Source organism: Coptis chinensis, chromosome 2 (assembly GCF_015680905.1).
Source record: "Coptis chinensis isolate HL-2020 chromosome 2, ASM1568090v1, whole genome shotgun sequence".
Classification (NCBI taxonomy): domain Eukaryota; kingdom Viridiplantae; phylum Streptophyta; class Magnoliopsida; order Ranunculales; family Ranunculaceae; genus Coptis; species Coptis chinensis.
The window spans coordinates 87,883,173-87,910,566 of record NC_141457.1 but is presented as its reverse complement, the minus strand read 5'-3'; the positions used below and the strand labels follow the sequence as shown (position 1 = coordinate 87,910,566).

The 27,394-nt window shown below is 38.9% G+C and overlaps 1 long non-coding RNA gene and 2 pseudogenes across 2 annotated transcripts in view; 1 reads left to right on the top strand and 2 right to left on the bottom strand.

Annotated features, from left to right (window-relative positions):
- Positions 1-19,312, top strand: part of LOC147518651 (uncharacterized) — a 34,619-nt gene extending 15,307 nt beyond the window's left edge. The window contains exon 5 of one of the 2 annotated variants that reach the window (XR_015211853.1): positions 19,093-19,312. This is a non-coding gene — a long non-coding RNA (uncharacterized LOC147518651). Of the gene's footprint in view, positions 1-19,078 lie in introns of both variants that reach the window. The other variant, XR_015211852.1, reaches the window with a different exon arrangement.
- On the bottom strand, positions 8,834-9,764 carry LOC147518652 (SNF1-related protein kinase regulatory subunit beta-1 pseudogene; annotated as a pseudogene).
- Positions 19,313-19,620: 308 nt separating the features above from the next.
- On the bottom strand, positions 19,621-26,109 carry LOC147518650 ((R)-mandelonitrile beta-glucosyltransferase-like; annotated as a pseudogene).
- Positions 26,110-27,394: the final 1,285 nt, after the last annotated feature.

Here is a 27,394-nt window from a genome sequence, read left to right as displayed (position 1 = left end):
AAAAGAATGTCAAATTCTGTTGGAATGAGGAATGTGAAGAAGCATTTTCTAAATTAAAGAAATATCTACAAGAAATGCCAACTCTGACAAAGCTAGATGAGGGAGAAAGTTTGCTTCTTTATTTGGCTGTATCAAATTTTGTTATAAGTTCTGTCCTCGTGAAGGTAGAAAATGGATTGGAAAGACCAGTGTATTTTCAAAGTAAAACAATGCTCGAGGCTGAGACTAGATATTCAATGCTAGAAAAGTATGCCTTGACACTATTATTCTCATCTCAGAGATTAAAGCCATATTTTCAAGCACATTCGGTGATCGTGATGATGAATCTCCCATTAAAGCAAACTCTGGCAAAAACTGCTAAGTCAGGAAGGATGTCTAAATGGTCTATACTAATAAATGAATTTGGAGTCAAGTATCGAAACCGCATATCAGAAAAGAGTCAGGTACTAGCCGATTTCCTGGCTGATTTTCCATCTGAGGATGGCAGTTGGGGCATTGGAAGAAGAGGAATTCGCAATGTTGCAAGAGCCTGAAGATGTTATCGATGCAGACGATCTATGGGCGGGAACAAATGGTTAGAGACTATTTGTCGATGGATCATCTGGAGGAAAAGGGTGTGGCATCGGAGTGGTGTTGGTTACTCTTGAAAATCAAAGGCTCGAGAATGCAATAACATTGGGTTTCCATGTGTCCAATAATGAGGGTGAATATGAAGCCTTAATAGTTGGTCTCGAAATGGCTAAATCTTTCAATATAAAAGAGTTATCGATCTTTAGTGACTCGATGCTCGTGGTCAGTCAGATCAATGGGGGATACTCAGCAAAATGTGAAAATATAGTCTATTATTTAAATTTTATAAAATCCAAATTGAAGAATTTTAGTAAAATAAGACTTAAGTATCTCAATAGAAATGAGAATAGGCATACGGATGCCTTGGCGTATGTTGCAGCGATGCTAGAAAACACAAAGGGTCGTACTCTGCATATCGGAGTTCAACAGAAGCCAAGCATCAACATTAACGACTTGGCAGTCATGGAAGTTGATACATTGTGGGCACCATGGATGGAAGCATATATCTTATATTTAGCTGATGGGAAAGTAGTGGAGGACAAAAATGAGGCCAGAAGAATTAAGTCTGCCACCCAAAGATATGTATTGGTTGAGAATGAATTGTATCAAAAGAATCCTGGAGGTCCACATTTGAAATGCATATCGTATGAGGAAGCGCATCTAATCATTGCCGAGCTTCACGAAGGCGAATGTGGAAACCACTCAGATGGTAGATCGTTGGCCAATAAAATCACGAGACAGGGATATTTTTGGCCTCAAATGTGAAGGGACTGTCTTCGATATGTGAAAAAGTGTGTACAGTGCCAAGTTCATGGGAAAGTCATACATGTCCCAGCTGAAGAGTTACATTGTGTCTCAAACCCATGGCCTTTTGCTCTATGGGGTATGAATATTGTCGGTCCGCTTACACCAGGGAGAGGAAAAAAAAAGTTCATATTGGCAATCACAGATTATTTTACAAAGTGGGTAGAAGCCATAGCTCTGCAGCATATCAAAGAATAGAATGTCATAAATTTCCTTTTTGAACGAGTCATATGTTGATATGGATTGCCTTATGCTATTATATCAGATAATGGCCCGCAGTTTGAAGGAGGAAAGGTGAAAGTTTTCTTGGAATCTTACAAGGTTAAGCACTTCACATCTACGCCTTACTATGCTCAGGGCAACGGACAAGCCAAGGCAACAAATAAGACCATTATGGATAATATCAAGAAAAAGTTAGAAGACAAGAAAGGTTTTTGGGTGGATGAACTAAACAGCATTCTATGGGCTTATAGAACGACACCTCGAACAGCCACAGGTGAATCACCTTTTACTTTGGCCTATGGCATGGAGGCAGTAACTCCATCAGAAATGGTGGTGTCGACATCTAGAACCAAAATATTATTGAATGATCAAAATAACGAAGTAATGGCTTCAGAAGTCCTCAATCTCGAGGAAGCAAGGGATCAAGCAAGGGTGATGCTCGACACCTACCATTGGCAGCTTAGAAAAACTTTTAATAAGAAAGTAAGAGAAAGGCATTTTCAGGAAGGTGATTTGGTCTTGAAAGCGCTCAAGCTACTAAAGAAAAAGGGGCTGGCAAACTAGCAGCAAGCTGGGATGGGCCTTACATCATTCACAAGGTCAGGATCAATAGAGCTTACTACTTAAAAATGGTTGAAGGTGTAATATTACCAAAGCCTCAAAATATAAGCAATTTGAAAGCATTTTATCAATAAAGAGTGTTTCAAGTATCATGGTGTAATTTTCGTTATCAAGGTTATACATTCAATAAAGATATTGTCATTCTCGAAATCAATATTTATCCATGTATAACAGATCTTTGTATCTCTAGAATTATATGATTGATAATAGGTCAAGCAAAAGCCTGGTGATCTGTAGATCTTCATCTCGATACCAGATCAAGTAAAATCCTGGTGATCTGTAGATCCTCATCTCGATCCTAGGTCAATAAAATCTTGTTCTTGGCAGAAATATGAGTTCAGGTCAATAAAATCCAGTTCTTGGCAGAAATGTCAAGTTCAGGTAAAAAAATCCTGGTGATCTGTAGATCCTCATCTCGGTACTAGGTCAATAAAATCCAGTTCTTGGCAGAAATGCGAGTTCAGGTCAATAAAATCCAGTTCTTGGCAGAAATGTCAAGTTCAAGTCAAAAAATCCATGTGATCTGTAGATCCCTATCTCGATACTAGGTTAATAAAATCCTGTTCTTGGTAGAAATGCGAGTTCAGGTCAATAAAATCCAGTTCTTGGCAGAAATGTCAAGTTCGGGTCAAAAAATCCTGGTGATCTGTAGATCCTCATCTCGATACCAGGTCAATAAAATCCTGTTCTTGGCAGAAATACGAGTTCAGGTCAATAAAATCTAGTTCTTGGCAAAAATGTCAAGTTCGGGTAAAAAATCCGGGTGATCTATAGATCCTAATGAAGAATGAGCATTTGCCACGGTCATTGGCCATGGCTAAAGACCTTTTGCCAAGGTTATAAGCCGTTGCACGACCGTTGGCAATGTGCCTGTGGCTAATCTTTGGCCACGGCTAAAGACCGTGGGTAAAGCTTCATTTTATGCCACGGTTATAAACAGTTACATGGGCCGTGGTGAATTTTTCCACTTGCCACAGCACTAAACCGTGGCTAATGCTCACACGACCCCGTCCCCCTGCATTTTGTAGAATGGATCTATAATTTAGCCACAGGTCTAGGCCGTGGCAAATGTCTTTTATTGGACTGTATCTAATGTTTAGCCACAGTTTATGGCCGTGGCAAATGTATTGAATTGGATAAAAAAATTGATTCCGCACCATACAATTCATACAATTTCGTCACACCCCGCAGGTCATACAAAATTCTATCATTTCAATCAAACCCACAAGAATCTTTTGCGGGGTTTCACCAAGGGTCGAGCCAGGGCTACTTTTAACAATTTTATTGACATCATACTTTATACAAATGAAAGCACATACTAGCACAATCAACATGCTTTTGGGATCTCAGTATTCACAGGTTTCCCAAGAAGCCCTTCCTTGACAAGGCCCCATATGACAAGAAGTATCCCAAACACGCTCATCATTACTCAGGTTTGATAGACCCACAAGAGCTCCGAAACAATGCATACTTACTTTAAGGCTTTTCCTAAAACGTAGAAGCAATTGAAGATTCGGTTGCATATTGTGAAAAATCTAATTAGTACCATTGGAATAAATCACAAAGCATCAAGCATAGAAAATAGAAAGAAGGCAAAACTGAAACATGAAGATTTACGGAATATAACCGAGGATTGAGAAACGAGCGTAACAAGGCATAAGAAAGATACGCTTTTATCGAGTCAATGAAATGAAAATTCTTCGTAAAAGAATGACTAGCCCCTTCCAATAAACTCTGCAAAAAAATATATTTTTTAATCATATACCAACCTTATCATGCATTCATAAAGAATCAAACACTTCCACAAGAAAGAGAACCAGTGTGGTAGCTAAATCCGTAGGACATATGCTTGAAGATCCTAGGCCTTGTGCAGATCCTAAAGCAAAATCTATAAAGCTTATATCCTTGGTCTTTGAAACTCTGCTGCTTTCAATGCATTCTTTTAATGATACATACCACAAAGAAGAAGCAACTTCACTCACGACATCAAACAACAGAAGACACTTGACTTTTTGTTCTTTGCAAAATGATCATGTGATAATTGTTTGGCCAACAAATGAGTGGTGTAAACAAACATATAATATATTTTTTTTCACATCCTTTCTCCCGAATAAGGTCTAAAGCACAACGTAATGGTGAAAAAATTTCTTAAGAAAATTTACCCTCCTGTTAGAAGAGGAATCGAAGCTTCCCACATAAAAAATCAACCAAAGAGGCAATGATATGCGCAGGATAATAGTGAAGGCCATAGAAGGCCATAGGACTAACCTGTAAAAGCTCAAGAGATAAAAGCCTAGTCTTGGTCGTAACTTCATCATTCTCTTCCTTCATGCCCATCTGTGAATTTTAGAGTACTTGTTATTCCACATAATGAAGGCTTTGAATGCCATAGAAAAACCAAAATAATGAGCATAGAATAATGAAAATGATGAGTGAAGTAGTAAGAAATTTTAAAAATACACCCTTGGGTAGTACAGAACAGATGGTTTGTGGAAAGCCAACCTTACAAAGGGTGCGAAATAGTAGTAAAGCATCCGTTGCCCAATACTCATGCTATCGAGGTCAATTCCTCACGAAAAGTAAAAAGACTTGCTTTTTAGAAACACCTCAATAAGGAGAGCCCACCCATGAAAAATAAGTAATAATAGACCGTAACAAACTTAGGCAATAGCACCTCTTGCATCTTTGTGGTATCTTTTTTCCATCCTCAAGATGCGCGGCTTTGTCAAGAACGACTTCTAATCCCTGAATGGTACACAGGTAATGTAGCTTTTACCATCATCCAATAACCACAAAAACTGCATAAATAAGCTTGGAAAAAATAACACGGACAATCTAAAACTAAAGAGAATATGGAAGCACCTTAATATCGGCACCACCACCCGATTCGAAGTTCTTCAATAGAAGCAATAGTGGTATCTTTATCCGGTTAATGGAAAGTGCATCCCCAAAATGATTCCTTTCCCATTATGGTCGTCCAACGAAATTTCATCGTTTGAGTTTGAGCCACCACCGCCCGATTGAAAGCTTCACGTATCGCGCATGTCTACCGGATGGTGGAGGAGAATCCGATTACTCTGTAAAGACAAGGAGATATTAGGAAGTAAATGGATTGGATTTGATAAGTTATCTTGCCTATATTCCGATAACACTTTCGTCCATACTTGTATCCGGCTCCGTCAAATTGCAATCAACCACATTAATTTGGCTGAATTCAACCCAACAGAGTAAGGCTCTATATGGGCACATGACTTCAATATAACTTTATCACACGGGACCCACGGTTTTCCTTTACTTACATAACACGGGGAGACTCTATATCTTGTCGACTCCAAGTAGAGTGTATCTTCAGTATTGTTATTGATTACATACTAACTGTTACCATGAGTTGACCTAATTCCATAAATAGAATTACAAACTACCCCTGTTCATTATTTACTAGAAAAAAGTTATCAAGTGATACAGACCCCTTCTCTGTAAAGGCGGGTGCTTTTTCCCACATGCAGGACAGATCGGCTAATTGCAAACTTTTATGTGAACATATGATGGGGAGCTTCCAGAATGACCAAATACAACTTCTTCATATGGACCCTGTTGTTGGGTAGAACTCTTACTATGGATACGAAACGGAAGAGGCAAAAATCTGGCCTAATATATGCATCATATGTGGAAAATATGTGGGAAGTATACGACATATTTTCCGTGATTGTAATTTCACCAATGCTTAATGAAGTTTTTAAAATGAAACACACAATCACAATGACTGTGTTAATAGTTAGAATGTACAAGACAAGAGTTTAATTTTCCAAAATTAACAAAAAATGAAAGCAACTTCTCGTTCAACCCCTCGAATATACCTCTGAACTTGTGTGATGCTACAGCAGTAAGAAGCACCTTCAAGACTTGTAAAATTAAAATCGCAAATACAAATTCAGTCAACAAAAGTAAGAAGCATGTACAAGCTAGAAATGTTGTGAAAATTGGGGAAATCTCCAACGTACCTATCGGACGAAGAATTATCAACACAACCACAAACCATGTTGGAATGTCCGTAAATAGTGAAGCATTTTTAGCACCATCCATCCGGGATCACCTTCTAAATGATCATAAGCAATGAGTTTACGTGAGATCTGATCATTCAAAGAATCGCATCATATTAAGGTATCCAAAAGATTTCTTGAAAGAAAGAATGACACAAAGTCCAAGTTCTGATTGAAAGAGATGAAAAATGTACATGAAGACAATCAAGGGCAGGCTCGGGGAGTTTTAAATTCTTGGTTTCAAATGCAAGTCTAAGTGGGTGTAAGACAAGCTCCACGATCCCCTTGTAATGTGTGTCCAAAGACTAGCTAAAGCAGTTGTAATAGCTCCAAAGACTTTCCACTTGGTTTAGCAAACATCGATCCTTGGGTAGTATCACGGGATTGAGTGTGACCCATCCGTATTTGGGGCCGGGGGTTCATCGGAAGAACTAAGTGAAGCAGAAATTGCGAAGACAAATTACCGGTTAATTTAAATATAAAAGAGAAGGTTTAAAAAAATATATTGGTAAGAATGTATGTACGGCATTTCGGTGAAGATCTTTGCTTGATTCGTGGTCGGTTGAAGTGGTTTCCTTTGGTAATGCTGCGCAAAACATGCAAAAATATGATATGATATGATGTAATAAAGAAAGAAGGAATATTAAATAAGTTGTCATAAATAATAAATGAATACCAACCTAAATAGGTGTGGATGGCCTTTTGAAGATCGGCATACTTTTTAGGGGAGCACTCCTTCAACATGGATTCAAGGGCGCGGGTTGCGGAATTAAAAACATAAAGGAACTTCCATAAACGAAATTAGAAACATAAAGGAACTTCATAACCCAAATTTGTCTGAACTAGATACTTACTTCATTAACTTTTCGGATCTTTTCAGTTTCCTCAGACTGTTTTTTCTCCTCCCATCCTCCTTGGACCTCCTACCTAACATGAAACCGCTATATCTGAGATAGTGCGAGGGAATTTTGGAGAGGAGGGGAGTCCATTTCTTCATTTTATAAGAGGCTTGTATACGACTCTGAGTGACATATTTGGTGAAACACGTGGAGTAAACCCAAAAGGAACCGAGATTGAGAAGGCCATCCTTTGTCTATATAAAGATGGTTGAGAACAACATGTTGAGGCTTTGTAGATGGTTCAGGATCGATTACGTGTACCGAAAGTAACATGAGGTGTAATGGGAGTGGAACAGCCAGCCCCGCTCTTTTCAAGAAAGTCCTCGTCCCACGGGAATGTGTGACCATAGCTAGAGTCCGGTGAGGGAGGAGGCTCAAATTCAGCAATGCCTTCAAATTTCGGGCACATAATCGACAACCCGGTGACAAGCAACTTTATAGAAAAATAGTTGATGCTAGAGTCTTCAAAAAGAACAAAAAGACATGTAAAGCATTAATTAGGAGAAACATAAAAAGAACAAAAAAAAAACTACTTTTTACAAATGGCGGAGAAAAACCCATTATATATGCCAACAAGGAAAAACAAGTAATGATACCAACCTCCAAGGCTTATCTTAACCCTCAAACTTTTGCCCTAAAATAGCATTTTCTAGATTTAAAAGTTTAGTACAGACAGCAAAAAGAGCAAAGTTTAGTACATAGAGCAAAAGATAATGCCACAATATTTTCATTGTTAAACCCCTTTTCTCCTCATGGCTTTCTACAGGTTAGGATTTAGAGGTTAAAGTTGGTTTCCATCTTTAGTTAACCTGAAATAAAGGCTAGAGTTGTAGAGTACAAGTTTCCTATTAAAGCCGTCCCTCTAAGAATTGAAGTATCTAGCATACGCTTGTAAAATGTAGATAAACAAAAATCTATCTTCTATATACATCTCGAATGACAACTCATCATGTTCTCGTCCTAGGAATATTAACACCGAACGGATGTGTTACACTTCATGATTCAGTGCAGTAGGTATAATTTTGTTTAGAGCATTCTTGTACCTCCAAACCAAATCTTGTGTACACCCCTCTATCCAGAATTGATTCAATACATTCTCTAAATGGCACACTTTTGATGTAATTAGTATCACTAGGGACCAAGTAAAAGAGTGTGCTGCATTCTATAATGACTATCATTCTATCAAAACCATCTAGTAGGTACATTAAAGATGCATCATTAGAAAATTGATTTTCAGATCAGCAGAGAAAAAAATATAATCAAAATCGAACTACATATACTCAAATAGTCTGTCCACTATCTGACATGTTTGTTTCATCATAGATTTAAAGCTAAATTTATGGTATTAGTAGAATTATTTCCTAAACTGACTTTATACTTAAGTCCTTTTTCACAAATAATATTTACCCTTGTCTTCATAAACCCTCTCAAAAGGTTAACTTAATAGATATGCAGTAGCCATTAGCTTTCTTGTGAGGGTCAATTATGAGGTAGCACCAAAAAGTTCATTGTGAGGGCTAACTTAAGGAACGTCTGCAGCTAAGATAAAGCATGATATGCATGTATGCTTCCACCGATGCGAGGAACATTGGCAATTGAAAAAAGCTCTCAATTAAAAGCCAATATGTGCTATGAAAGTTAGTGTATCGCCTAGAAGACTGATCCCGATTTCACTAATCATGAGTTCCTAAAAAGCAGAGTTGAACGGTTCACATGCATAATCTGCATGCATGCAGTTTGCTCAATCATACAGGCCACCCATCTTGTCTTGGCAACCTAAATCAAACTGTTTATAAGGTTAAACCCTACAACAATAGCTCCTCAGGTGTTAGATGCCACCAATGGTATCTCCATTGAATATTGCTTCTAAACTCTTACCCTCCCGAGAAAAAGTGGGATGTGATTATTTGTCCAAAATAAGAATAACGCAAGCATTATCCCATGGAAACATGCACATACTTTCAATCAAAAGATTGCAGATCATGAATAATAATTTTTTTAGAAAAAACTTACATGCACATCAAGAAGATTATCAACAAGGCCCGTATCATCAGCTATGCAAGGAAGATCAGGTATGTATCTGTGCTCGCCGTCCACAAGGAAACTGTCTCGATATATACCGGATGGAAGCACCCGGGAGAATGGAGTGGTCCTTTCGACCTCTGCGGTATCCTCCCTACGTAAAACCGATTATAGTAAGAAAAAGGTTTACGGTCTAGTTTGGATATTGAGGATAAAGAGTACCTTGATGTCCAATTGTCCCAAGATCCTTGGACAGCAACAATGTTACCACCAAAGGTCCATGTGATCAAGGTAGGAATCCCTTGTTCTTGTGGTGCGTCTAGAGAATTGTGTGGGTCATTCATCCGGATGTGATTGAAAGTGGGTGGGGCATCACCTCCTCTTTGTAGGGGAGCCACTTTGGAAGCCGAGGAGCGAACATGAGAGGAGATCGGAAGGTCGGGCTCGAAGGAGGTAAGTTGGAAGCACCCAACATTGAATCGGAAGGCGGGGGAAGGCCGTCGACTTCATAATCATCCGTATCGATGGATCCGCGATTAGGATCTTCCTCGTTATCTCCTTCTTCTCTCCCATTCATATTCCCCATCAAATCTCTTCTTCTTTCGCCGCTAATATCTTACCAGTGGCAAACAACGCTCCACATCCTTGCTTACACTTTTTATACCAGATTTAGACACTGCCAAAAAAAGGGGACCCAAATGTTAGTCATGACAAGATATTTGACAAGATAATAACAAGAATGGCTCTTAACAAAGTATAGGGTCTAAACTGATTTTTGCCAATTTTCTCTGTAAAGGGATTTTTTGCAATACAAGCCGTTCTTCCTCTTCTTGAACAACCCTTCTAGTTGCTTCAGAAGTTTGACCTTCATCCTTAGGGCCAGAAAAATAGCTGCTCTTCCTAAACATGATAAATAAAATAACAAAACTTGCACAGATTACACAATTGTTACCATTTTAGATACCCAAAATGTCAAACAGAGTATAATATAACATAAAGAGCAATGTAAAAGATATATACCCTTAAATTAACTCCAGCGGCGTGAGTTACATCATTTAGTTGTTTGATGCTTTGATCGAAAAGTGCCCCGGATACCTTTTGCTTCTTACTATGTAATACCAAATAAAGCAGTTCATATGATTAAAAAAAATTAAAATTAAAAAATATATATTAAAAGAGAATGCAATGAGTACCTTGGTGGGTTGATGTAGTCCCAAGCGCATCAAATGACTTCTTTTGGCCAATGGTAATCTTCTTGGGTGGTGTCTTCAAAATAGAGTATATCATTAGTTAGATATTAGTATTTGTGCATTTGATAGAGTTAAACTGCAAAAAGGAAATCATATATGAGCACACAAGTCTCTTGGATTGGAATCATGCACTGTGATCAATGACATGGCTAGAAGCGGATGCTCTTGGGGACATTAGGAGTGATAGATGGACCTACCATTACCGAAGGGATACTTGATGATATTGGTTGCCCTTGTACCTCTTGGTAGCTCTTCCCCGCAGCCACGAGAAAAAATAAACAGAATTAAATACAAAGAGAAACATATTATACACCACTTCTCCCTCCTCCTTTTTACGGGCTTGGGACCCGGCAATGCAAATGCAAGCGTAAAGTTTACTTGCATTGGCGGAGTTAAAATGGGTTAGCAAAACAGAGAAAGCAAACATTCAATACATTGATATTAGCAAAATAAGACAAGTATTACATTGAATAAAAAAATATGATACCGGTTTGGTAGTAGCTTGGACATGAACATAGAAACAGCGTTTCAAAATAGCAAAAGAGATAACATAGTCAAACATGCCCATAGGCATGTATCATAAAAAAAAAGATAGTAAACTTATTCAAGACCGCTGATGTAGATGACAGAAACTCAACACATGACTTGGGCCATATAACATTTCTGGGCAACTCTCTCCTAGATTCTTACACCGCGCATCATGAGGGGCATGGTAGAGCAAACATCTTGTGCATGTACTTCATCAATGTAAACTAAGTAAGATCTCTCTCCCAAGCACCTTTCATGGAACTTGTAGGTGGGGTCAACTTCTTTAACACATCCGGTTCGCGACAATGTCAAGAGGCCAACCACCAAGTAAGTTAACTTCTTTGCCAATCTTTGAGGTTTCCGGCTGAAAAACAAAGGTGTTGGATATAAAAAGATCAAACAACTTACAAAGGCTTAAGTAAAGCATTAAAAGAGACAATCGTGATACCGAGGTTGCATTCTTCGAGCGAGGTATACTCTTGGAAGTTCAAAAGAGTTGGTCGTGGATGGTTCTTGTTGCCTCAATATCGTTGACCTAATCTCTTCTAATTGCATAGCAAAATTCATTTGGTTTGTTCGAGTCTCCTTCCATAGCTTGGAGTTTTCTTCTGCCAAGTGATAGTTTTGATCCAAAATAGGCTCCATGCTCTTCATTCTTTGTTTTGTTGACCCCTGGACCCATAGCCCGACATATTTTGCTATCTTTGCCAACCACATGTATCCAAACACATTTCATTTTACCTACAATATAGCACAAACATTTAATGCACTCTTGACATCCTAATTTGCATACCCTTTGTCACGACATCGCCGGTGATTGTCATTGGAGACCCTGAATTTGCGGACATGTCCTCATTAATCCTCTCATATTCAACACAACGGAGTGAAACCATAATCTGATCTTACCAAGTAAAAGTATTACACTAAAGCTCAAGACTGCAATCAAAACTTGATACAACTTAAATAACTTACTACCAACAATCCCTCCCACGGGAAAATGACACTTACCTCCCCCACTCAACCGGTTACGTGCATGGAGCTTTCCTCTTGTGTATCCGGATATAAGATTCAGGCCTAGCAACCATATGGGTGGCTTGTTCTATTCCTTAGCAATCTCTTTGTCGAATAATTTGGGTGGGTGTCCTCCCAATATGGCGGGAGCTGCATTTGTTTTGACCGGTTTATAATGTTCCTTTCACTAGCAGCCTATATACAAAACAATATATAAGAGAATATACATATAAGATTCACAACTAATAAACTAATGATTAGATAACCTGGAATTTTTCAGTGTTGCAGATATCAACAAAAACCCGCCAATCTTCAAGATTGACACCTTCTGGAGCTGGTCCTTGTTTAACAATAGTAGGAGATTTGCCCTTGACTAAGTTTTTATACAAGGTGCTCTTATGACGCCTCCATGCCTCACCCAAGACTTTTTTAGTGTATGTCGTATTGATGCTAGGACGTCCCACAAACCCGAAGCTGGTTTCCAATGTTTCAAAGATGCCTACTAAGCATTATGTTTTGGTAGCGGTTGGAAAAGTATCATAGCATATCCGAACATCCGCGCCGCATTACAAGTACACCACATTGAGGAGGAAAACCTACTTACCTCTGCTAAAAGGGTGACATGGTTGTTCAAGATGGTCCAATGTTAACCAAACATTTTTCTTTCAGTATTTGGTGTATCCGACATTCCTTTTGCCTTACCTCTAGTCTCCTTAGGAGCATTGGATGATTACGGAGTAGATGGAGTCCTATCTGTAAAGTACATAGTAAACTTGTCAATTAGTATACATTAAAGTTCGGATGCAATTCTGTAATAACTAAAGAAAATATTAAGATCAAAGAAAAAATGAATTACAATTTAAGAACCATCTGATAATCTAATTCCACATGCATTCATATCACGGTACCCCAAGATAACACACATAACTAGACAAAATTCAAAATTCTTACCATAATTAGTCCGCTCCATGTCGTCCTCCTCGAGTCACTTAGGACAAGTTCAAGTTATTTTGAGATGGAGTTCCCCCATGAAGGTTGCTGTACATATTGTAACAAGTTCCAAAAACTCTTAATATTCAAAACATGCATTTTTCAAGTATCTAAAACATGATGTATCAAAACACAGATATTGCATAACATTTAATCTATCAAAACAAATCAGAAAACATGATATCCATTTATAATTGTGTAACCTGAAAAATCAAACACAGGTAATCAAAATTCAAACATAGATTCAAAATTCAAAAATAGTTAATGCAGATAAGCATTTAGTTCAAGTGAATTAATTCATTTTTTGTCTTTTCTTCCTCCTAGTGTCTTCAACAACCACAAACATATCGTCTGGATCGTTAAAAATCAGATCATCTGTGGATGGTTCAAGGTTACTAGGCTCCACATAAGAAGGATTAACTTCAATTCGGTCATCAGATAGAAGACATGTTTCATCTTGATCACAATACACCTTTCTTGGGACTTCCAAAACCATATGCCAGTCGGGATCCTTTGGATCTTTAGAGTAGAAAACCTGAGAAGCTTTATCTGCAAGAATGAATGGTTCGTCACTCATTTTATCCGAACTAATTTGATTTGACAAATTTACCAACTTAAGGTTCGCTTCCACATCTAGCTTCACACCATGTCTAAGTTTAACCCATTCACACTTGAACAAAAGCGGTGGTACCCATCTCGATACTTTAAGCTGAATGATATTCGTAAGAACACCGTAATATACGCAACATCTTCTCTTGGGTTCTTATCCTTCGCGCTAGCCCGGAATGTAGTTGGACACTCTGTGCAAACACCACTATTTTGGTTCCTCTTATTCTCCTGATAGTCTTTTGTAATGAAGAGGAAACCATTGACACAATACTTCTTATACGCCATGGCACAGCTCACTGGTCCCGCCACTATATTTTTGAAAGAATCTTCCTCCATGTCTTCAAACTCAGGTTGTCTTCTCAACCAAGGAATGAACTCATCGTCCATGGACACCCTATATTGGCCTGCCTTCCTCCCTGCACACTGCCTACGGGCTTCCAAATCTGCAGTGTACTCTCTGAATAGGATATTACGTTTATAAATATATGTATTAGTTAAAGCAATAGTCTGTTTAAGTATATAGAAGTTATAATTTAAACTTTTAAAATTTAGAAATACATACGTGTACCCAATCATATCTTGGATGGCTTTTCAGTACCCAATTGCGTGCTTGCTCATATTCAACACCTACCAAATGATAAGTATGACCCAGACCAACTGGGCCAACTTTATCAGCCCCATCAAATTCGCTATCAAACACATCTGATGGTATTACTTCTTCACGACTAGACTTTCGCTCAAGCTTCTGGAGAAGACTATTCCCTCCTTTGTAACCAGTGCAATAGTTCATGGTTTCCTCTTTCAAGTATCGCTCCGCGATACAACCTTCAGGACGTGCCTTGTTTGTAACATAATCCTTGTAGACCTTCATCATCCTTCACAAAATTAAGAATTTTATAACAGAATAACTTAACAGAAACCAACCATGAAGCTAAGTAAACAATCTTATTAGTTAGAATTACCTCTCAAACAAATACATCCAACGATAGAATACTGGTCCACACATACGAGCCTCATACGCTAAGTGAATAGGTAGATGCATCATTATTACAAATATCGATGGAGGACAAATTTTTTCAAGCTCACATAAAGTCCTGACCATACCCCTCTCAAGTGCATGTAAAGTGTCAACATCAAGTCTCCTAGAACATAACGCACGAAAAAATGTGCAAATACTCAAGATCACATGTCGGACTTCCTTCCTATCTCGATATGCATGTTGGATTAGCATTGGAAGCAAATGTTGCATCAAAATGTGATAATCATGAGACTTCATTCCACTCAAATCCTTCGCACCGCCTTAGACAATATTCTTCCAGTTACCACTAAACCCAACAGGTACTTTGAGATCTCTTAAGCACGCAAGGAACAACTTTTTCTCCTCCGCTCGAAGCCAAAACACCCCAGGCTTCATAACCTTCTTGCCATTTTGATCACTCAACCAATTCTTCCTTTTAATCCCAAGAAGTTGCAAATCTTTGCGTGCATTGGCGTTATCTTTTGTTTTCCTTTTGTGTTCAACATCATAGCAATCGGGGAGTTCACAAACATTTTTTTCAATGTGCATAACGCCCAAGTTGTGACGGATAAGAAGCTCTCGCCCAATATGGAAGCCTAAATAATATCGATTTGTTTGAAAAAGCATGTCCCATCCCCGTTGTCCTCTTTTTGTTTTCTACCGCCCTTCCTTTTTTTTTCCTTTTTCCATTCCCCCTTTCCTTCTCTTTGCCCTTACCCCATTGCATTTTCAGATTCTGTGTCATTTGTTCAACTTGTAGTCCGGTCAATCTCAAAGGCTGTTCTCTAAGCTCTTCAGTCTTGTTAATGGTGCTTGGTCTAGTGTCCATCCTACTAGCATCCGAGGAGGGCAAGAATCGTCTACTATCCATGTAAGCAAATTTCTGGCCATGTTGGAGTCTCAATGAGGAGGTATTTGGGCCACAAACGGGACAAGCATATTTGCCATGGGTTCTACAACCAGATATGTTACCTAACGCAGGAAAGTCATGGATAGTCCATAACAAAACTGCACACATATTGAACATCTTGCCTATGTTTGCGTCCTTCACAGTCACCCCGGTATTCCACAAAGATTGTAATTCACGAACTAGAGGCTGTAAATATATGTCAATATCCTTTCCTGGCTGTCGTGGCCCTTCGATGAGTAAAGAGAGCATGGTAAATTTGGGTTTCATGCAAAGCCACGGAGGAAGGTTATAGGCAACACACATTACAGGCCAAGAGCTGTATAATGTGCCACAAGTTCCAAAAGGATTGAAACCATCTGTCGCTAGTCCTAATCGAACATTACGAGCTTCAGCTAAAAAGTTCTTATACTTCCGATCAATTAATTTCCAATTAGATGAGTCAACTGGATGCCCCATCTCTCCACCTTTCAATCAATTTTCCGAGTGCCAACACATCTCCTTTGCCACCCATGGTACACTATACAACCTCTTTAACCTCTCCGTAATTGAAAAGTATCGAAGTATCTTTGCTGGAATCCTAATATGTTTCTTCCTTTGTTCGATATCAGCATATTTGTACCTCGACGCTCCACACGTAGTACAAGTATCCCTCCAAAATAGCATGCAATCATTCGGGCAAGCATCAATTTTCTCATATTTTAGGCTCAACTCTTTTATTAATTTTTCTGCCCTATAAGTATTCTCCAGAGTCTTGTTGTCACGTGGAAAAGCCACACGAAGTAATTCGAGGAGTCCCGTAAAACTCTTGTCTGTCCACCCATGTCTAACCTTTAACCGAAACAACTTGACGACAAATTTCAAAACTGTAAAGTCCTCACAATCAGGATATAAGGGACGCAAAACCTCACGAAAATTATCGAACTCAATTGTGTTAGGCTCTTCCTCAACTATAGGATCTTCCTCAACTATTCCTCGAGCACCATCTGTTGAACATTGTTCAATAACAGCATCCAAGTTATCACCGTCAAGTTCTTCTACGACAGTACTAAACATTCTCCTCAAAAATGGGGAAGTCCCCTCCCACCTCAAAATTAGTGGAATTTGACCTTCCACCCCTTTCAAATGCCACACTTGGTGGTTGACTTGTTTCTCCATGCATTCTCCAAAATGTATACTGTTTGTAGAAGCCTTTTTGGTAACAATGCAATGTGACTACCTCATGGGTTAGTGCTTTCGACCCTATTTCTCAGGTTATCACATGGACATGGGATCACATCCTTGTGGTGACAGTTATCCCTTGCAAATTGTACAAATTGATTAACACCATGAATAAAATGATCGTACTCTTTTGGTAGATCAATCCAACTTTTATCTATCACCCCAAACCCCTCCATACTGTAGTTCTTGCAATATGAATAAATAAAAAATAGTTAGAATTGAAAATACAATGGCAGGTAAACCATACACATAATAGACCACCACATAAGTAAATACTTGAACTCCCATTTGGGAGAGACTAAAATAGCACAAGTACTACATCCAACAATCAATCTAACCTAGTTGCACCCATAAATTCAAATAAATTGGAAACACACAAAAAAATGGATCGATTGAGGCATGCATACGAAAAAACAAACTACATTCTCACTTAAAAAAATAAATTGAAACTAGATAAAGAACAGTAACAACAAAGATGATATCATATGCAACCAAGTAGGATGTTATCTAGAAGAAATATAATTATACAGCCTTACACATTAGCAACAGATTTGAGTTAACCCGATGCGGTGTATTCAATATCTTAACTTGTATTCAATATAACACAAAGTTATACCTAAAAAACTCAAACGGCCAACACAAACCCATTTTAACTTAGAATCAGGACTAACATATAACAATAACACAACCCCATTTGGTGATAGAATCAGTACTAACATTATCTATAACCAAGAGAAGTAAAACAAAACAAATTTCAACTTTTCTAGAAAAAACCCATTTCAAGTTAACACCAAACCAGAGATGGGAGAAAAACTCACCTTGATGTAAATGAAAAAAAACAATAATCCGGACCTGTTCACAACAAATATCATAAACCATGAGTGATATTATTTCATTTAAACTAAATTTTAACAAAACAAACCTTACAAACACTACATTTTCATCGAAATTGATAAACACTAACTCTTAGAAAACAAGAATTGTGAGAGGGGATAGAGAGACATGAGGGGAAAGACGAAGAGCAATTACCTAGTGATTAAAGATGAAGTTTTTCTGGAAAAGATAGCGAATTAGAGATGTTTGAAGTGAGATTAGCAAAAAAAGAAGAAAAAAACAGAGAAAGGGTTACCTGAGAGAGAGGGGGGGTGGCGTGTCTGCGTCACTGCCGTGAGAGAGGAGAGGGAAGAAAATCGAGAAAACTGTATTTGTTTTTGTATTATCGAAAAAAAGAAACCTTTCGATAAACGTAGACGTAGAGTATTTGTGGCGGTTTACATTCGGGACCTAATTTTTGGGCCGGTTCATTATAGAAACATGACCGTGGCCAAAAAACCAATTAAACTCAAACCGCACAGAACTTTGGCCACACCTGTCAAAAGTTTTAGCCACGGCTAAAGCCCGTGGTTATTATGCAACAGCTTATGACCGTGGCTAAAGCTAATCTGTACCTGTGGCCAAAAGTCATTTTTCTTGTAGTTAAAACAAGGGTGAGAATGTTAGTTGACCAATAGTACAATGTGTTTTAAGCTGTAAAATTTGTACAAGGGGGAGAATGTTAGTTGACCAAGAGTACAATGTGTTTTAAGCTGTTAAATTTGTACAAGGGGGAGACTGTTAGTTGACCAAGAGTACAAGGGTTAAAACAGCAGTTTATCCTATAATATATTATTTACTAAGCACGTATCGAGGTCACGGGATGATAATATCGGGGTTCGAGGTGAAGAACTGTGTCTCAAACGCATATGTTCTTAACGTTGAAGCCAAGACTGTTTCGAGAGAGTGCGTATAAAGTTAACACAAGTTTTTCTCTTAGCCATACTGTCAAAAATTATAATTCACTGTCTAATTAGTATAGAGATAAACAGGTAATATTTGAATACTCAAAGCCTAAACCCTAAGTATAATAATCTGGAAAAAGAAGATGGCGAAATCATTCAAAATATTTTTAGAAAACGTTACAGTGGGAATAAGGAATAGCATGTTAAGTTTTTCTTTTCACTAACGTGATATTGTGCAGAAAGATTTGCTGATAGCAACAGCGAATACGACCAAGATGGAGCTTTTCAGAAGATATTAATGGTGGTGGGGTTTAGGGTGTTTTTTCTCTCAAGTTGTTTTTGCAAATAAGTGAAGAGAGAGAAAGTGAAATAAGGCTTTTATAATTTCGATATAACTGGGTTGTTTACAGCTGTAACCGCTTGATTTTTTGAATTTTGAAATTGGTGAAGTTGTTCTGGTTCTCGAAACATTCAAATTTTTCGTGGTTGAAATTTGAAAGTTTCAAGAGGGGGCGATGTCGTGGGCAAATATCATCACCCTAATATTTTAGCTCAAATATTGCGATATATCGATAATTGGGTTTACAGTTTGGATATTGCAGATTTAAGGCGGGAAAAGGAAGAAGAAGAAGGAATGGACACGCAGCAGTTAGTGATTGGTTTAAGGTTATTCTCAAAGTACTATATAAAGACTAGAAGGAAAAGAAAAGAGGCATTCCAAAATCATTACACAAAAATATGTAAAGCTAGAACAAGAGAGAGAGAGAGAGAGAGAATATTGTAACCGATATTGTTATTCAATAACAAAACTCATTTTTAGTTCGATTCGATCTTTACTTTTCATCTTTAGCAATTCATTCTTGATAATCTTAGCTAGTTTCTCTTGATCACTACACAAGTGTTTCACGTTTCTGATTTCACATTTAGGAGCTGTGAGACCGCGGAACATTGAAGACGATTTTTGCGCTGAATGCTTAATACAATTGGGAAAACAAACAACTTTTGAGAACGCTAAGCACCTCTAACGCTGAAAAACCAAAAAACAACCACACAATTTTTTATTTTTTATTTTTTTAACTCCATCTAACTACCACAGTAACAACTAACAATAATGCAAGACGAACAATACTCTAAACCAGTTCCTTCTGGATTAGCACTTCATTGATCATGTTATCCAAGTTCACATAGGAAGATCCACTAGGTTCTGTCGAATCTTCAGCTCTCTTCTTCCACTCCATTGCCTTTTTCTTCATTACCTTACCTTTTTCACCTTCCATCAACTCTCTCACAAGTCCCTCTACATCGTCTCTTTTAACATTATTGTCTATCTCCATACCAATACCCCAATGAACACAGGCTTCCCTGCAGTTGGTTTGTTGGTCGCCGAAGAAAGGCCAACTGATAACTGGAACACCACCAGATATAGTATCCATTGTAGAATTCCAGCCACTATGTGTTAAGAACCCGCCAGTGGAAGAGTGACTCAGGACTTGTTCTTGTGGACACGAACTTGATATCATACCCCAGTCTGCAGTCTCTTGTGTGAACTCTGGTCGAAAAATTGCTGCTTTGCCGATGACAAGATCAAATCTAATGACCCACAAGAAAGGTTGTTTGCTATTAGCCAGTCCCCAAGCGAACTCAATAAGTTGTTCAGTAGTCATGACGGTGTGACTACCAAAATTAACATAAACAATCGAGTTGAGTTCTTGAATATCAAGCCATTGAATGCATTGTTGATCTTCTACCCATAGATTGGATCCAATCGATCTCAGTTGGGTGTTCTGTGGTAGTTGATCAATGAGCAACTGTAGAGGACCCATTGTGTAAATAGGAGGGCAGTAGAGTTCTCATTGTATTAGAAGTTATTCTTCACTTCATAGTGGAGAGCGCGACTTGCGCTCTGCCAAACCAAAAATAGAGTGCGACCCGCGCCTGAGCCTTGATGAGAAGAACGGTGATCTGGTAGCGACTGCCTTCGTCAAACTTAACCCGACGCGACCCGTGCCTCGCGTATTGTTTAGAAACCCACACCGACTGTGTTAGTTTAGTTTCTATTTTAGATTCTTGTAATCTCTATATAAACATCTTGTAATTTTCTTAGATATGAATCAAGTAAATATTCTCTCAAATCAATCTATCTCTCTCTAATTTATCATGGTATCAGCCTAATATTGATCCAAACCCTAATCCTAAACTCTATCAGCTTCTGCCTCCTCTCAATTCTCAATGGCCGACGCCTCCACTCCCAATAATGACTCTACTCCAGATTCTGATGATCCTTTCTATCTCCACCACTCAGATAGCCCCATGGCTATTCTCGTATCTCCTCTGTTATCAGGGGACAACTATCCAACTTGGTTATGGTCTATCTCTAGAGCCCTTCGAGAAAAGAATAGGTTTGGTTTTGTTGATGGCTCTGTAACTCCTCCCAGCATTCCCAAAGAAAAATCCAAGTGGTCGCGATATGATGACCTTGTTGCTTCATGGATTCTCAATTCTGTTACTCCAGATATCCGTGGCAGCATCCTCTATGCCGACTCTGCATCCGAAATCTGGAAAGATCTAGGTGATCGTTTTTCACAAACTAATGCACCTAAGGTTTTTCAACTGAAGGATTCTGTCACTCTTCTCAAGCAAGACAATCATCCGGTATCTGTTTATTTCACTTTGCTTAAATCTTTCTGGGATGAATTAAGTTCTTTATCTACTATGCCTGCTTGTACTTGTGCAGTGGTCATGCATCTATTTTTGCCAAAGAGGTTGAAGACGATCGTTCTATGAAATTCATGCAAGGCCTAGATGCTCGTTTTCAATCCATCCGCAGTCAAATTCTCTTGATGGATCCTTTTCCTCGTATGTCTAAGATTTATTCTTTAATCCGATAAGAGGAGAAGCAACAAGAGATTCATGCACTCTCTCTTCCTTCTGCTCCAGACGCTGCAGCCCTGAGTACTCATTTTTAGAAGACCAACTAGGCTTCTTCTTCGAAATCAGGTCCGTCTAAACCTCCATAGCAACCTAGTGGTTCGCCACAGCCTCGAGCGCGCGCGCCCTCATATACAGGGCCACCAGAGCGCTCACACGCTCGTCCATTCTGTAACCATTGTAACCGAGTTGGACATCATATTGGTACATGTTACAAACTGCACGGTTATCCACCCAAGCCTGCTCAGGCTACTACAGACTCCAATTCTCCTGTTTTCTCCATAGAACAATACAACCAACTTCTCAGTTTGCTTGATTCAGATAGTACCTCTTCACAAGCAAACCTGACAGGTATATATCTCTCTTGTTTTTTTAAATCCATATGGATCATTGTCTCTAGTGCTACCAATCATGTATGTTCATCATTACATCTGTTTTCTAATTATCATACTTGTTTAACACATTCTACTCTTAAACTTTCGGTTGGCACAGACCATTTAATTACTCATGTTGGTAGTGTTATTCTCTCTCCCCTTTTGCGTCTTGACAACGTTCTGTTTGTTCCCACCTTTCATTTTAACTTGCTTTCCATTAGTGAACTAGTTAAATCTCAGCCTATCTCTGTCACGTTCACTAATGATTCTTGCCTTTTTCAGGACCAGTTAACGAAGAAGAAGATTGGATTGGGACAGCTTAATGGGGGACTCTACCATCTCCAACTAGCTTTCGTTTTCTCATCCCACAACTCCACCACAAATAATTTATGGCATTATCTCCTAGGACATCTATCTTCCACGCCTTTGCAGATTTTAGCTAAGCAGTTTCCTTTCATCTCTAGTTCCAATAATGCTACTTGCACTGTATGTCCGCAAGCTAAGCAAACACGTTTATCTTTTTCTCATAGTTCAATAAAAACTATTAGACATTTTCAAATGATTCATTGTGACATTTGGGGTCCTTTTCATTTACCATCATATTCCAATGCTCATTTTTTCTTAACTATTGTCGATGATTTTAGTCGTACTACATGGATTTATCTTATGATTGTCAAATCCGAAACTGCCATGCATTTACAATCTTTTTTTGCCATGGTTCATACTCAATTTCATTCTACAATACATTCACTCATATCCGGCCATAACAACATTGATGACCATTTTCATGAAATCCAAGTCCTTCGCTCCAACAATGGCTCTGAATTTATATCCCATAACATGCAACAATTTTTTTCAAAACATGGGGTAATCCACCAACGTAGTTGTGTTGCTACTCCCCAACAAAACGCTGTTGTTGAAAGAAAACATCGCCACTTACTCAACATTGCACGTGCATTACGTTTTCAAGCTCATCTCCCATTATCCTTCTGGGGTGAATGCATTCTCACCGCAGGCTATCTCATTAACAAAATCCCTAGCACCTTGTTAAATGACAAATCACCTCATGAGCTTTTATTTACAACACCTCCCACTCTTGCCCATCTTTGTGTTTTTGGTTGTTTATGTTTTGCTCACACCACTTCCATTAAAAATAAGTTTGATCACTGCGGGAAACCTGGCATCTTCATTGGTTATCCTTATGCTCAAAAAGGCTATCGCATTTATGATTTATCTTCCAAGAAAATTTATACTTCCCATGATGTGATTTTCCATGAGATTGTATTCCCTTATCAACATTTATCTTTTCCCCCATCACATCTGGTTGTTTCTCCCTTACCCATCCCAAACAATGAAACCTTCGACATTCAATCATCTCATGTCATTCCAATGGACGAAGCGCGTCCGCACCCTGCTCCAGCCCAAATCGAGCGCGACCCGCGCTCTCTTCATCCTGACAATCTTCCTACTCCTATAGCTCCGTCACCCGCACTTTTGGAAGATCCTAAACTATCACACTTCCATCCTCCTACCTCACCTCGATCTACTAGAGTGCGACAACACCCCACCACTCCTCATCAAAGATTATCACTGTCCTACTCTCACCAAGGCACCTACAGTCCCTCGTTCGGCCAACCTCCTCTAATCGGACTCTAAGGTAACACGGTCTTCCACTCCATACCCTATGGCTTTTTATGTTTCTGACACTAACTTTTCTACTTGTCATAAAGTTTTTTGGTCTAAAGTGTCTTCTTCAGTTGTTCCTACATCCTTTTCTCAAGCTGTCAAAATTCCAGAATGGAGAGCTGCTATGGCTGCTGAAATTGCAGCTTTGGAACAAAATAACACATGAACTCTTGTTCCGTCATCCTCTCATCATAAGTCTATTGGTTGTAAATGGGTTTTCAAGATTAAATATCATTGAGATGGTTCTATTGAACGTTACAAAGCTCGTCTTGCTGCCAAGGGTCAGACTGAAGGCCAAGACTATCATGACACTTTTGCACTCATTGCTGCTATCAGACATTGGACTCTTCATCAGTTGAATGTCCACAATGCCTTTCTCCAAGGCGATTTGGATGAAACTGTTTATATGACATTACCTCCTAGATTCGCCAAACAGGGGGAGAATAGGATATGTCGCCTCAATAAGTCCTTATAAGGACTCAAGCAGGCTTCTAGACAATGGTTTGCCAAACTATCTACCACTCTTATCACTCCCGGCTTCACTCAGTCTAAGTCTGACTATTCTTTATTCACTAATATTTGTGGTTCTGATTCAACATTTGTGCTTGTATATGTGGATCACATTCTGATCACAAGCAACAATCCATCTCTCATTCAGAACTTGAAGAAATTTTTAGAAGCAAAGTTTTATATCAAGGACTTGGGACGTCTAAAATATTTCTTGGGTATCGAGGTTGCTCGTTCCAAAGAAAGATTATTTCTTACACAGCACAAGTGTCTTTTGGATATTCTGTCTGATTGTAGTACCACTGGTGGTCGTATTTCTGAGTTCCCTATGGAACAAAACATCAACCTTCATACCGATGATGGCACATTACTTTAGGATCCTACTATCTATCGTCGTTTGATTGAGCGTCTCTTATATCTCACAGTTACACGTCCATTATCTCAGCCGTTTCATGCAGTCCCCACGGACTCCACATCTAGATGCTGCTCATCGTATACTCCGCTATCCTAAAGGTTCGATCAACAAAAGGGATTCTCTTATCCACTCATAGTTTTTTACACATCTCTGGTTTCTGTGACTTTGATTGGGCTGGCTGCCCTGTCACTCGTCGTTCTACTAGTGGTTATTGCACTTTTCTTGGTTCTAGCCCTATATCCTGGAAAACAAAGAAACAGAGCACTGTATCCCGTTCTTCTGCTAAAGCCGAATATCGTTCCATGGCTACTCTGGTGTGTGAACTTCAATGGTTGAAGTATCTTCTTTATGACTTAGGCATTTCTCATCCTTCTCCGATGAACATGTTCTGTGACAATCAAACCGCCCTTCATCTTTATCAAAATCCAGTTTTTCATGAACGAACGAAGCACATCGAATTGGACTGTCATTTCTTACGCGACAAGATACAGGCCAAGTTACTATCTCCTACATTCGTTCCATCCTCAGATCAGGTGGCTGACGCCTTCACTAAACCTCTCGGCAAGGACACCTTTTTGAGATTAATTCGCAAGTTGAGAGTTCTTGATATTCACTCTCCAACTTGAGGGGGAGTATTAGAAGTTATTCTTCACTTCATAGTGGAGAGCGCGACCTGCTCTCTGCCAAAGCACAAATAGAGCGCGACCGGCGCCAGAGCCTTTACGAGAGAACAGTATATACAGCGCGACCTGCGCTCGTCCAAGGCTTAACCCGAGCGCAACCCGCGCCTCGCATATTATTTAGAAACCCACACCGACTGTGTTAGTTTAGTTTCTATTTTAGATTCTTGTAATCTTCTTAGATATGAATCGAGTAAATATTCTCTCAAATCAATCTCTCTCTCTCTAATTTATCACATTGCTTCCAAAACACTGCTTTCCAGGTCCTCAAATGTGTTGATAATGATTGCAGAAGCCTTGGAGGCTCTTTCAATTTGCGCTTGCATGAAGTTGTGCAAGACATAGTTGCCGTCCAAAAAGAAGCTCGGAAGATCTTTAAGTCGGATATCCCTTACTCCCGGGATCAAGTTGACCGGCATGTTTAAATACTCATTTGTTAAATCACTCTTATCTACAAAATTCAGGAATAATAAGGGAATATTAGTGTTGAGTTTAAACAATAACGACGAAATATATGAATAAGAATCAGGGAAATGACGTATACAGCTTATATACCTTTCAATGGAAGGATTCCGCTTTCTAGATGTTGACAGTGGAGGTAGATCATCAAAACACAGGCACTCATTGTGCATAACAAAGCTATTGGGATACCAAATTCTTCAGCAGCTTCCACTGGGAAGCTCATGAAAACATCTGATACAATGCAAGTAACTGGAGGATTTTCTAAAAATGTTGATGCTTCGTTGAGCTTCGTGATGACATTCCGAAATGGGCCTAGGAAGTTGCTGGCCATGGAGTCAACAAGGGCTAGTGTGTATGTCTTGACTGGCATTGATGTCAGATGCTGGTAGACCATCTGGAATCGATCTTGAGAATCCGTTGATGGTTGAATTCGGTGTTAACAAAAGTGATGTGAAAGCCTTTTAAATGGAGTAGATTTGCTAATTTAAGCATTGCAATAATATGACTCTGAAATGGTGCGGGTATGATAACAGCATGAGGCTTCTTGGCTGCTGAAGTGGAATTCATTTCCAATTTTTTCGCAGAATGCATGCTGAGAGCAGGTATCAAAGAAACTTGCTTTATAATTGACACCTCTGAAGGAAATCTTTGGTTTTTTAATTGTCCCTGTGATATCTTCTCTTCTTGTTTTTTACCCAAATTCTTTAATAAATAAAAACACCATAAAACAATTCTATAAAAGTTAAACCACTTGTCCACTTTATCCAAAACTAATGTGGTAAACAAAACAAGTCTCGACAGAGTTTGAATGTGACTCTCCTAACTCTTTAGGCTGAATCCAATGGTCTGCCACTCTCTATTTTTATCCTTCAAAATAACAGTATTATAGGGATAGATAGTAGGTTTGGGTGAGCAATGGTTTGAATAATCCTACGCCACTTGAACTGGCGCGATTTGAAACCCACTTATTTTCACGCCACTTCCACCAACGCAGAATGAAAACCAAAAAAAAAAAAACACATCCTACGCCACTTCAAATGGCGCGGTCTGAAATTGTATTTTGCATTCCATTCCACTTCAAGTGGCGCCATTTGGGTTTTTACAAACCACACCATTTCAACTCGCGTGAAGTGCACTCTCTATTCCTCAACAATACTCTCTATATATGGAGAGTTATATAGAGATAGGGGAAAAAACCACCGCCACTCCCTCCGCTTTTGAGGGAATGGGGAGTCATTGCACCTAAGCCTTACAGAGGTGTTTTCGTAAAAATAACCATGAAAGCTCAGGTTTCTTGATTGTTAGAGCATTCCCAATGTAGGTCAATATAGGGGTTTGTGAAAATAGTCATCTCTATTTTGTGGAAAACCAGTGCCCAATGCAAAGGTGAATAACTGGTGACTATTTTCCCAAGTTGAAACCAAGGTGAAACCTTCAACCAAGATAGTGGCTAACTTGTGAACTTCGGACGGGATGTTGGATTCCGTCTCGTGTGTTTTAAAAAAAAAATCGTTTTTTTTTCGGACGGAATGCTTCATTCCATCTAGCGTGTTTTTTCGATTTTTTTTTTAACTTCAGATAAAATGCCAGACGGAATCCAACATCTCATCCGAGATTTTTTTTTCACTTTTGCATTGCACGGTTTCACCTTGCTTTTCACCAAAATGGTGATAAGAAGGGAAAAAACTGCCTTGGTGAAGATGATAAGAGCAGGCCATTGGGAATGCTATTAGGACATAATAAGTAATATCTGCTATAAACTACTATTTGATCATGACTTCCCAAATACTTTTTAGCTGTTGAATCAAACCAGTTGGTGGTGTCTGGCACACTCTGGCAATTTCTTGTCTAG